Raw genomic sequence first — 14,337 nt, 5'->3', positions numbered from 1 at the left:
CCGATGGGTTTCGTAGAAATGTTGACATTTAACACGAACACGACACACATTAAAATTGACATAGTTGGAGTTTAGGGAGTATTATTTATGTCAATTGTAATGTGTGTCGTGTTCGTGTTAAATGTCAACATTTCTACGAAACCCATCGGGTGGATTTTATAACAAGCATTTGGTCTACCTAAACTTCCGACTGAAGATGAACCTACGGGTTTGAAATTAATATCGGACAACCATAATAAGGATTGCTAAGGTAAGAGTTTACTATTTATTTGATTATATAAGCAATCCAGAGGCTGAAATGATAGACATTATTTTAAAACTATTTAAAACTAGCAGAGTACCCGTCCTTCGTACGGGGTTGGCATATAAGTATAAAATGCTTATTGCAGTTATACTCAAGCTTTGCGCTTGCAATGGGGGAGGACACAGTTTGATAACATTTGCTTCTTTAAATTTACAGTATACTATAGTATTACACATCTACCATAGCCATAATGTTCTATTACTTCACCTAAACAATAGAGAAAAAAATATCAAAAATTCGCAAAATATCACAAATTATTCATGAAATTAAAAACATAAAAATAACTCAAAACTATCCAACTTTGACAGTTTTCATTGCGTATTGCAGTTTGTTGCTGCTGCTTATTTCAAATTATCTGTTTTCATAGATGAAAAAACTGTGCTGCACCTTGTTGGTAAATTTTATATTTTTTTAATGCTTTCGCATATCATAAAACCAACTTTTTAAGTTGAAACAGCTGACTAAATTCTTCAATTCCCCTTAAATATGAATACTCATAAGGTTAACATGGGGAACTACATAGCCACTGGGGCGGAGCCCGAAAGGATTTTCGAGATAAAAAAAATGTTTTTTGTCAATAGAACTTTGTTATAGATTATCTTGAGCATTAATTTGGACATCTAAAGATAAAATTAAAGGGAAATACTAAAAAAAAACTTAGTAATGAAAAAATATTGGAACTGAAGTCACGATATTCGTAATCAGCTCCATTACTTTTTGAATGTGGCTGAAAACTAATTTGAAAGTCTAAAACAGCTAAAATCAAATTATTTATAAACAAGTTTTTCCTCCGATTAATTAGATGAATAATTATTCACATAATATTATTATGTGTAATATAGTTTTAAAAATACAATGCCAAATCTTTTATAGTTTGAATACCCTCTGGTCTTTAATACGTTTTCACTATCAAAATTAATTACAAAATACATATTCTAAGACGAATCTACTAACGAGACGAGAATCGAGAAAGGTGAACTCTCAAGTTGATAACAAGGAGACCGCAACGCCAACAAACTCGCCTCTACAACTGTTATTGTGGACTTGAGCTGGAACTGTACTTGAGTTGTGTCCACTGAGCAGTGTCAGTGGGATAATACAAACAAATGTCAAAACATGATTGCCAAAAATAAAACTAATATTTACAGATCCTAATATGCTGTTAAAGTTTACAAGGAAAGTTTTCACAAAAATTGGCATTTATTTGAACGATTTATCTCTATGTGGTATCTAACAATACACTGACACAAAATCACACTAACACAGTCACTTTTACAAACACTAAATAGTATTCCCTACACCAACACAGACAAAAACCAGGATTTCAATTAGGCTAAGGCTTTGTTAGGAAACAATCATAATACTATGAAGATGAAGCACATTAACAAACACACATCAAACCCACTATGTTAAGGACACAACACTTAAAACATTTTATAGGGAAGAAATACAATTTCTGACGCTTTATAATTGTTATTATTATTATTTTTCTCTGCTTTTTGTGAATTGTGAGAATGCATGCATGCATGGGCGTTTCACAGTGAGTGAGAGGTTATGTTCGTTCGGTCAAACCAAACGGACTAAAGTTTCAGATTTTTTTTGTTCTTCTTTTTTTCAGTCAGCTCAGCTCGGCCGGCGCTGCCAGTGCCAGTCTGCTGTGCAAACAAACAGTTCAAACATGGTCTACGAACCATGAAAAACAAAGAGGACCAAATATGAGCAATCCAAAAGAATTCCGTAGATTATAAAGAAATATTTATGTCACTACATTTTAGATTTTTTAGTGTGCTGCCAACTACTTTGTTTTAAGTTAAAGTGCCTGCCACAAACCGCCGTAGAAATATAGGACATTAAGAAATCTTTGTTCAAAAAAAGAAAAAAAAAAAAAATTAAATTATTTGTTTGTTAGCCTTATTCATCAATTGGACCTCACCGACAAGTTTTATAAACTTGGTGAGGCCAAGCTGTTGTAATTTTCAGAATAAATATATTTGTATTTGTATTTGTATGTGTTTTATCTAAGTGAATTTGTCTGTATTCAAAGAAATTTGTATACATTTAATTAATAGTCATGAAGATTATTATTGAAAGTTTTCCTTAGTTGTATTATGATTAGAAAATTTATGTTATAAACACGCCGCATGAAAAGTCCTTTGTAATTTTTATTTTAAATAGAGCAGACATCAACATGCATTATACAGGTATGTATAACTATAACTACATATTATAACAATACATATTTTATATAATAATATATTATAATAATAACTATTATACATATTATAATATACAAATAAGAAATATACCCCCGCCGCAGCAAACCTGCCGACTAAGCGAATTTCCATTTGTCTTAATTGATTTTCAAATAAATATATTTTAATAACATTAGGTTTAACGAGTACCTAGGTTTGCTGCTACAAGGAAACTAATAAAGTGTGTTTTTTTGTAAAATATTGATAGCTTAGTACAAAATAAATAAATTTGATCAAAATACAAAATATATCCATAAGCAAGGAAACTACAACATTTGACAATATTCTTCATTAGAATAACATGGGAATTTTAAATTTACAATTTTTTAAATTTTCTCCGTTACTATTAACCGAACAAAAATACTTTTATATACTAAATTAATTGTTTTTTTAAGCTCTTTAAAAAGGTCTAAAGAGAAATTGGGAAATATTGTGTTTTGACGGTCAAAAGTGAGAAAAACCAATTTTTACCCTATAAAACCCCCCGTAAAGCCCCGTTCCCATAGTCCGATCATGCTGGTTCGCGAACTCATTCAAGTTTATCCCGCTTTACACCTTTAAACCAAATTTCATCAAAATCGGACAAAAATTACTCAAGTTATCGCGTTCACGGACGTATATATATATATATAAGTCTATATATATATACATATATAAAAATTTGAACGAATGGTGTTTTTGGCCTTTGGGGACATCAAAATGAAAAAGTAAATTGGTCCCGGGTCTAGGTCTTACCGTGCCACCTACGGTAATAGCTACTTCCCTATAGGGAAATTCGCTAAAATGTTAAATGATAATCAAGGTAGGGTAACCCGTGAGACGAATAATTTGTACAAGGAATATATATATTTATAGGGGCTATTGCCCCTACAAGCCACTAGTCTAGAAGATAATTTGACCTCCACGTTACTACATAACACAACCACATAACACACATAACTACATAACTACATTAACAATACAGATGTGTAATTTTTTCATTTCATTTATGAAATATGACAAATCTCTTAGCTTACTGTAAAAGATACAAAAGTGACAACTCCGGTAAATGATTGTATAGGTCAAAATAAATATATAAAAAATTGTGAAAAAAACTCTTAGTTTACTATATATCCAGCATTCTGTTTCATATATTTGAAATTCTAAACGATTGCCGTATGTAAAGGAAAAAGTTACTTATCTTACAAAGATAAGAGACTTTTACATAGGTACTCAATATGAAATTTCATGAAAATGGGCATCTTCAAACTAGTCGGCAAATTTTACAATTTTAACCCATGATATATTTCCTGGAGTTCGGTCCTTTAATTTGATAAATAATAAGAGCTTACCTTGAACTGGAGAGATCTTTTACACCCCTTGGTCATGGAGGTACCCTGGATTATTCTCAGGACATCCAAATCACTTGTTTTATGCAGTAAACTTCTAATGGATAACGTTCTGGATTTTCAAATCATAGACAGCCTTGGCCATCATGTTAATATAAAGAACCAGTTTGCTCAATTTTTATCTCAGATCTTATGAGCTTTGATATTTTTAAAATTACAGTACAGTTAAAAAAGTTTGATTTAGAAAAAGGTGCTAACAAATAATTCTAAAGTAACGCTATATATGATGTTAATATGCCACGCTATTTGTAGTTCTAATTTATACAAGCAATATTCAGATTAAAGTCAGCAAAGTGAATTTTATTTAACTATATTCCTATTAATTAACTACTATCTTATCGCTCTCGTGCAAAATATTAAGAAAATTATGAAATCTTTCGCAAAAATCGTTTGATTTAAATTATCGGTTAACAAATTCAAACAATCGTTTATAAGTAAATCAAGTGATCGTATAAATGCTAGAAGTTTAAAAAATTCAGATAGTTTTCTAAAGTTAGACAAGAAAAGAGACAATAATTTATCTCCGATGTAAAAGTAGGGGAGGTTACTTGTACTGTATTCTTCGTTTATGGAAGGTCCATTTGTGGATTAACTTCGTTTGGCCTGGCAATACCCTTATGCAAGAGTGTGGGTGTTTCAATATGCTAAAATGTTGGTTGTTCACCAAAAGAAAAATGTATGTTTACTTATTTAATCGATCGATATAATACGCAAGTCATTCATTGTTATAAGATGTTAAATATTAATTTAAATAAGCTCAAATTTTATAATGTAATTGAAAGCCACATAAAAACACCGACATAAAATTATTTGTATGGCCATAGTGTTTACCAAATATATAATTTTAACAGGGTAAATGGTAAAGCATTACCACTTGAAAGTAATCGTATATTCATCCATTTAAGCTTAAGATACAAAATACAAGCAATAACGATTGTTTCGTAAATGTGTAAACACACACATTCGTGATAGTTGCAGATTGGATTTGGATCAAATTTAATCTTTAAAAGTTCCAAACTTACGGTGATGAAAACCCTTAGCAATAGCTTTATTTTCAACTTAGTTAAATTTTCCAAAGAATTACCTAGAGGTTTGTCTAAACTGGATCCAGTTATATGTTACCTAGTTGGGTACAAATTCAGACATATCATTAAGTTTCCCTGCCCTTAGAGATGACAAATTATTATGTGACCTTTAACTACTATGGTCGAAGCTTGGTTATATCACTGAAGCGGTTAGACGTAAAAGAATAAACTTAAGCAGAGGACACATTATAAATTATTAAACATTATAGGGAAAGTAGTCTATTAATATACGACTGTACAAAAGCCAACAATTGCTTGATATCAACAATAGTTAACTTTTGCTTGGCCCCACTGTTAAAGGTATGACGGTTAAGATATAAATTATAGGTTTGTATGCCATATGGAATCATGCCAACAGAGGAGAAATGCTATGCAAACAGCCATTGATAATGTGATATCAAAATACGCTTTTAACGGGAAATTTTTAGTTAATTCAAGCATTTACTTTGATAAGGTTTCACCATGTCAGTTATCTCTTACTTAATCCACATTACAATTTAAAAAAATGTCTATTATGTTCATCCAGTTGATAAATTAATTATGATAGGCTACATTATTTAAAACTTTTTGCAGTTATTCAGCCAACGGAGATTTTTAAAATCTTAAACGCAGATGTGACAACAGTAAAGCTAAGTACGATGTTGAGAATTCAGTAGAAAAAACTCTAAATATATTACACCGGAATTAATAAGAATGGCGTGGTTACAATAATGTTTAAATTTTGGCAACTGGAAGGGCTATACGATATAAGTAGGAAAAAAGTAACTTGTCAAACGTATTAAATAACTACAAGTGGTTTTTATATACTATTGAATCAGTTTTAATTATGATTTTATAAGCAATTCAAAATAAGTGAGTTTATTATAAAACTATGATGTAATTGTCATTCACTGATACATATTCCATATATTTATTTCAAACAGAAAAAAATGCATCAGTTTATATAAAAATAATAATAAATAGAGGGAAATATTACCATCCAGACTAAAATCCTGCGAAGAGAACAGTATGTTTAACAGTTACTTCATCTATGATGGTATTCACGTTGAAAACTATCTTAAAATGTCTGAAAAATCAACGATGATGAAAATAACAAAAAGAAACTAAACGCTTAATATTGTACATTAAAAACAAATAAATGACTATTCACTTTTTTCCTAAAAAATCTATACTTTGTAGAAAATTACAAATCTCAAGTAAGGTGAGGGGTTGGTTACTTCACATTTTATTTAATACGAAAACCGTAATACGTGTAGAATTTTCTTAGGTTTTTAAAATATGTTTATTTAAAGAATATGTGATATAAGATTTTTGAAGTATAAGGTTGAATACGTGCCTCAATTACCAATTTTCATATGATAAGTACCAATTTTCCTATAAACTATTCGCTTCAACGAACATGTTCCCAGCAACTCGTTACAGTCATGTCACTCGTTACAGTTAGCAGGGAAGGTAGAGAAATATATTATGTAGAGTCGTAGAGTGTAGGCCTGGTGTAAGGGTGCAGAAGTAGTTAAGCTTATAATCCACCATACGAAAATAAAACCTTTATAACTGTTTCATTATTTACTTTTTCACGTTTATTATAACACTAGTAACCAGTTTTGGAAATGGAGTATCGAAACATAATAAAGAGGTATCACAGAAGCTTCTGTAATTACTACTGATTGTATCGCATATGCATGAATAACCATACTTACATTATCAAAATATATAATTTCAATATTATTATGTTGTTTAGTAGTTTTTATTTTATTTTAACTAATTGGTGAAACTAATACAAAATACCGGATTTGAAAAATTATCCATCATTCACCATTTTTCCTAATTTCGAACTGTTTCGAAACCCTATTTTATATTTTTCAATAATACGATGAATATCGTCCGTTAAATGTATCAACACATAATTTTTAGTAGAAGCAATATTAACCGAAACGAAAAAAAAAACATATTACAACAATAACTACGTTTAAGTTGTATTTGATTAAACATGTTTCATATATTTATGTAGAGGAATTGAAATTCAAACATGATGTAATTCTCAGTGATGATCGTTAATATTAGTAATTGCTTAGAGAAAAACTTTAATATCAAAACATAATTTTAAAAACTATAAAAAAGTTAACTGCTACTGAAATATTACACTTTAGAGGTTTGTGAGTATTTATTAAACACGAATAGAAAAATAACTAGAGGTTGAGATACAAAGCAATCAGAAGAAGACAAAGTAAATCAATACGAAACCAAATAACAGAGCATCTGGTTAGGCTGTTTATATTGTGTTAGACAGTCGACCATCACAGTTGTATGTGATGTGCGTGAATTGGAGTCATTTGTTTACGGAAAGTGATATTTGTGATTAGTTCTGTCAAAGTTGATATCATAATATTGAAAAGCAGTGTTATTGATTTTCACATAAACGTCAGTAGTGATTTGTTACCTATTAACACGAGAGTGCGATGAGTTTTAAGAATACTCAAATATGGAGTAATTTTGTTTACTTCAACACATAATATTACGTATCTCCTTTATTTCACCTGTTAACAAAACTGTGAAAATTAAATAATGAAAATATAGATTAAAATGTATTATAACAATATTGAGTTTTTTTTTATCTGACCTTGAATTTTAATGAACACATGAGCCTTATGTCTGAGTATGGAAGATATTAAAAAAAGTATGGCGAGCAAGTAAAGTTTAAGATTTAACTGTATTTCGAAAAGACGGAATCGGGTGTCGGACCAAAATCGTTTCTCCCATAATTGTGCAGTCTGTCGATTACCGATTAATGAATAAATTCCAAGAAAAATACAAACAACCGGTTGCCAATGCATAGCATAGTGCAACTCTTGTTTCAATATATAAAGTAGTGTGGCGTCAACTTAGCCACAGATGTGTTGCCTTTAGTCTACACTTTATTTTAATATTTATTATCTAACAGCTGTTGCTTGTTTTTGTAAAAATGTTCAGTTTTGACTATGTTATGATTCAGTACACTTCTTTATTTGTTTGTAAATAAATCATAATCAAATATTCGTTCATATAGTGGTGAAATTAATTCATACAGATTAAACATCGCTATAGTAGTATGATTAAATAATATTTATTTAGGGTTGTATTATTGTGTAACCAATTGGTTAAGATAAATAATCACACTTAAATAAATGCTAGACTGATTTAAAGCATATATTTTTAATCTTGTTATAAACCATAGTTTGATAGGGAAATCAATTTGATTACTATGCATTATCTTAGCAACATTGTCAGTTCAGTTTACCGTGACGGTGAGGTGATAACCATATTACATAGATAACACTGATAAGAGCCGCCAGATTATCCGTTATGAACACATTATTCAAGTATCCGTCGCTGCTAGATGCACTTGCTAAATACATCAGACCACTGATCAGCAATAGATAATCCCATAATAAACTCTATTAACTCATTCTAATGGCGTTAAAGTGGTAATAATATCTATAGGGGACAATTAAGTCTTAGGACGACTTTATACCTTTAAAACGAAAAGTGATACCACAACCAAATTTAACAAATCAATAGACCAATTCTTATACTGTTCCCTAAAAAAACTAAACAGATTGGTACGTTGAAACACGCATATAACATATAAGATCATGTTCAGGTTTGTGGTTTCATAGAATATAGACTCTCTAGTACAGTAAATGGAAGAGCTCTTGAGCCACACAAACGTGATAATTTTTAAAATGCAAAATTTAAAGGGCCGCTCCGGGATTTGAACCCGGGACCTCCTGCACCCAAAGCAGGAATCATACCCCTAGACCAAGCGGCCGACTTGTACGAGGAAATGTAAGTTACCAAGGAGAAAGTCAAGATTGAGACATCCTCAGAGAAGAGGTGACGCATCCTCTGATACAACCATCGCGATAATGATATGTAGTTCAGTACAGTACAGTCTGGGGGACTTGAGCCGTCGATTTTATTTTTAATACTTAACGAGAGTTCGCCCTGTGCGACTCGAAAACTCGACCAAATGAATGTATTGTGCAATCATCTCTATTATCATCCTACGCTGTAAATAAAACATGTGATTGGAATTTCTATAATTTGTTTTGATTTTCTGTTTATATTTTGTTGTCATTTCGTCATCAAAATGGCAACCCATAAGACCCATGTTAATTTTTTTTTAAATTTAAAATTCATTTTTGTGCTTATGTTTGAGCCTATTTTAATTTACAGAGGGATTCTGCACATCTACGGAAAAATATCATTAATTTGTTACAAACCGCGTATAAGTCGGTCCATTAGTATGGTCATGCTAGCTGTCATAAATTTTTCAAGTTTTTTTAGTATGTATAAGATTACTGGTAATAGTAATCTACTTTTTGTGTACATGGTGATAGGATGTGTTACCTATGAGGCACCGGTTGGCGGCATTATTTTTAGGCCAACAAGAACTTTAATTTGATGTGCATATCAACCTATTAAGATTTTCAACTTACTCCCTACGGGCAATGGCCTATAGGTGTCATCCAATTATCATGTACAAGTAGCTTACAATTACCAGTAATGATATGCCTAATTTGGTTGTGATATCTCTTTAAGTTATAAATTTATAAAGTCGTCCTAATTGCCACCCTGTATATTTATAGTTTCATACAACGTTTATTATATGTTATTAAAGAAGAGTACATTAACCCTATGTGTGAATCATATTCCACATAGTATTTTAGATTGTTTTCGACGTGAATTAATTCATATCCCTTGGTTACCAGCTTCAGTTAAAGTAACCGCTCGGGTCATATTTCAGGGTATTGTTGAATAGGATTGTTATCTTAGGTGTTTTGCAATTGTGGTTAGCATCTCAGCTTCGGTTTGCAGTTCTGGAACAACAACTTGACCTTAAGGTGGTTTTGACCACTTCAAGTGTCTAAGTATCTATAATAGAAACTTGTTAAAACTTATTGCGTAGAAACTACAAAAATACGTTCTCAACCCCACAATACGTCAAAAATAAAACAGTGGTGGCCAACAACTTTGATACCATATAAATGTAAAATAAATTATCTGTAAAACAAATACAAGCCTCTATTTTTTTTCATTTATAGTACCTTATTCATAAAATCTGCTATTGAATTTAGTCTAAAACCTTCACCTCTGCCTTCAAAAATGTCCATCAGGGAACTACTAAAAGCGAATAAATGAGGATGACCAACCAAAACATTAAAACTTAATGAACCTAAAAAGTCTGAATATATTCACATTTTACTAATCCATTAGATAGAATATTAGAATGTTTTTTGTATTGCTAACTATCTGTGTAAGGTGCGAAAGACAATATATTTTTATCATTTCGATTAACTTTTCACTCCAAATAATTGATACCATATAAATGTAAAATAAATTATCTGTAAAACAAATACAAGCCTCTATTTCTTTCATTTATAGTACCTTATTCATAAAATCTGCTATTGAATTTAGTCTAAAACCTTCACCTCTGCCTTCAAAAATGTCCATCAGGGAACTACTAAAAGCGAATAAATGAGGATGACCAACCAAAACATTAAAACTTAATGAACCTAAAAAGTCTGAATATATTCACATTTTACTAATCCATTAGATAGAATATTAGAATGTTTTTTGTATTGCTAACTATCTGTGTAAGGTGCGAAAGACAATATATTTTTATCATTTCGATTAACTTTTCACTCCAAATAACAGTCATAGCTTACTGTATAACTCGATATTTTCAAACCTGATTTTACACTTACAACAAAAGACAAATTGTTAGTTTTCATTTGATGAATCCTCGATAGAAGTTCACGCATTTTAAATTCATAGAGTTAACAGTACTGATATCAGTAGTGAGTATTGAGATTTTATGTGTTTTGCCCGAACACTGGTTTAAATTGGAAAGACCTACCACCTACAAGGTGGCTGTGAAAATTGTATTCTCGCCTACGATCAAAATGTCAGGTAAATTACTGTTTATTGTTGTCAACTCCGGCTGACAATGATTGCTCGCCTGCAAGTGGCAATGGCGACCACTCACTGGGGGATTGATAACAGTCAATCAGGCGATGGATTATCTTCGTTATCAATGTAATTATTGTTATCAACCCACCGTTTCAGATCTGAGCAGATTCATTCACGATTACATTTACAGTTACGTTGTTCATGTACAGAAGGTTTGCTCACGTAAGACCTCTAGTTTGAGTAACAATGCTTTCTACCGGTAATGCAGACTTTTTCACACAGAATTTTAATGATATTCATATTATTTTATACAAAACTATTTTCCCGTATCGAACAGTTAAATATGTGCTACGGCAAACAAACACATATACTTCGCGTATTAATAATTGAGTTTATGTTTATGAACACGACCACACGTGTCCGACTATAGACAATAGTTCTCTTGCGCAAACAGCTGAGTATCCCCAAATCCGTGGGAAGTTTGTAGCAGTCCAAACACATAAAGGTCCTCGATCCCACAATGACACGCCACACATAGTTGTTTGCTTCATTTGATTTACTTTGTTTCATTTGTCTGTTTCGTTTATCAACAATACGTGTGTAGCAGTCACAAATCTTCAAATGTGCTCGATTACTGTAAATGATTTGGCATATTGTAGAAACATATGCGGTTTGGAACTAAAAGTTTTGCTGTTTTAGTTTTGAGGATTAATAAGCGTAGGAGAAAGGGTAAAAAGTTCCACCATTTTATTGTTTACAATTTGTTCACATGTTCGGTACTTAATCAAACAGCAGTTGATAATGCAGTTTTGGTTAGGGATATATACAGGGTCAGAAAGAACTGACCCTCGATACTTTAGCCTCTTTCAGCAGATATACCACGACTTGGAGATTTGCCTATTAGATTAACATCTGTGTCTAAGTAATATGTCGGCCTTAGTCACTAAAAAGACTACAAGATCGCGCCACTCATCCTACACTCATCTCCATTCATTCTTGGCTTAAAATACCTACTTTGTATGGACGCCATTTAATAAGAAAGTATTAAAGTATTATATTTTTTTCGTGACTTCCAGGTCCTCCAACTTTCTCACAGGCACCGAATTTCTTATTAGAAACACCTCTTACAATTTGATTTGACACCAATAAGATAATCTAACATGAAAAGTCTGCATTAAAATAATAAATAATATTAAGGTATGAAATCAATTAAATTTATAAATATCAAATTGTTCATACGCTGCTTGGATCTATATCTATATTCTATATTTAACCGATGCATTAGTGTTGTTATAACTTAGCCTTATATTCCCAAAAGGCCCTCTGCAACTAAACGACATACTTGTACCCCATAACCAGGATGAGGTCACATGGGTAAACACTTTGGCATGTTTATCATGAAGCCAAGATGTTGACGCAGAGATTTAGAATCAACAATATAAGACGCCTTCTCCCTGAATGATCTTTCCACCTGATCAAGATTCCTTTCTTGATGGTAGAATATTTTTTTCATACCTTACATATAAAGTTGATTAGAGAACTGGTTTAAAGTGCGACCTGTGACTACTAAATGAATACCGTTTGTAGCTGTTCCGTTTCAACGTTATGTTTTTTATTTAATTAAGTTATTTTAAGAGGAAAAGATTTTTTTAAATTTATTGAATATTTAGTTAAAAAAAAAAACAACTAACTTATGTACAGTACGTCAGATTGTCTATATCAATACATGTCCAAAATGCATTTCGACACTTTTTGTAAAGATTCGACATGGGAATAAGGCCCAGAAAAAAGAGAACCTTTCTTGAAGATGCTGTATAATAACTGTATCAATAACTGCTGTGTGTGCAATAGCTGTATCAAAGAGTGGAAACAATATACTTTAAACAATAAAATATAGTATTAAAACATATGTACCAAGGAAATACAAATATTGTACTTTGTTATGATTAAAATGGAAACCAATACACTTGTGACTAAACCTGAAAAAAGTAGTAGTAGGCCTACATGTTAACTCATGCGACAACTATGTTTGTGACATATTCCAATTGCAATACTCACTAAAAATTAAAACAGGATTAGAAAAATAAAAACATATAGAAAAAATAAAATTAATTTCGAAGTTATTCTGTAAATAGTCACTGGTAGAATAGGTTTACACATATTAAACCCTCATTTTGTTGGCAGTACTAAAACCGAGTATGTTGGCAGTACTGATTGGTCTCTTTGGACAAACTACGTGTAACAAACTAGAGACAAACACCTGTCTGTGACAACAACATCGCTCTTTGACTGCTCTGATCAAACGAAACATCATTTGTTATTCGTTTTAATTGGTTTGATTGATGCTTTAGTCATTTTTTCAATAGAGATATAAATAAAGTCCTTATATTTATTGTGCTTTTTACTTAATATATTCATTGATATATTGGTATCTTACGCTAAAATTTTAAGTAAGCTGGCACGATAAAAACAGCTATAATGATATTTTAAAGTTTATGAATAGTTAAAAATAATTTCCTTGAAGATTTTTAAGTTAGCATTTAAATAATTTTTAAAATCAAACTTCACATGCAAACTTTTTAGTATTGTAAACTGAACTTTTAACAGAATTATTATATTACAAACCCCGAAACAGGTTAACTCAACGTGTAGAGGAGCAAGTTCGGCAAACGTGTTAGTGTTGATACTTCGCTTATCAGTGAATTCTCTTTATAGACTCTATGGAATGTTTGTTTCGTGTTAAGCCCCGTATCCATTTAAATATTCTGCTGAAAAAATTGTTGTGAGCTAAACTCACAACAATGTTGAAGTAAAATGTTTAGTAAAAGTTTTAAATTCCAGCCTGAAGCCTTAAATGCCTCATAAAGGAGTTGTAGGCACCTTTAACGACCCCTTTGGCCAAAAAACTTCTAATCCACCATCGCGATCACTTTCTACGTTTTAAATTAATAAGTTGGTGATATGCACCACACTAGCCATTACAACAAAAGCAGCAGCAGTGGCCTCCTTACTCCCTATGATGTAGTGTGCACTGATGCCCTGATAAGCACAGTTGTGGTAACTGACATTTTTGGGGGAAATAACATATGGTTACCATATGATTCTACACATACTTAGGATCAGATAAAAAGCCTTAAATGCCATATTTGTTGTTTTCATTTATAAAATGCTTATTTTCTTTGCCGTATCTGCAGTTTGGGAGTGTTTTACTAAGCACAGTTAATGAAACTTACATTTACTAGGGTATTTAAGTTGTATCCAACGACAGATACAACAATTTCTCTTAGGAATGATTTGTTACCACAAAATGCCTTAGCAATAATCAGTTACGGCAATTAAGTTTAGCATCATCCCCA

The 14,337-nt window shown here is 31.5% G+C and overlaps 1 protein-coding gene and 1 non-coding gene across 5 annotated transcripts in view; one reads left to right on the top strand and one right to left on the bottom strand.

Annotated features, from left to right (window-relative positions):
• Positions 1–14,337, top strand: part of LOC128985833 (prothoracicostatic peptides-like) — a 301,184-nt gene that overhangs the window by 16,856 nt on the left and 269,991 nt on the right. The window lies entirely within an intron of this gene.
• Positions 8,766–8,837, bottom strand: Trnap-ugg (transfer RNA proline (anticodon UGG)). The gene has a single exon. It is a non-coding gene; the product is annotated as a tRNA-Pro (tRNA).

The sequence above is a fragment of the Macrosteles quadrilineatus genome, unplaced genomic scaffold (genome assembly GCF_028750875.1).
Source record: "Macrosteles quadrilineatus isolate MER2022 unplaced genomic scaffold, UCM_ALF_1.0 Scaffold_2__2_contigs__length_208266976, whole genome shotgun sequence".
Taxonomy (NCBI): domain Eukaryota; kingdom Metazoa; phylum Arthropoda; class Insecta; order Hemiptera; family Cicadellidae; genus Macrosteles; species Macrosteles quadrilineatus.
Note: the sequence above shows the minus strand (reverse complement) of the source record. Positions and strands in the feature narration are given on the sequence as shown.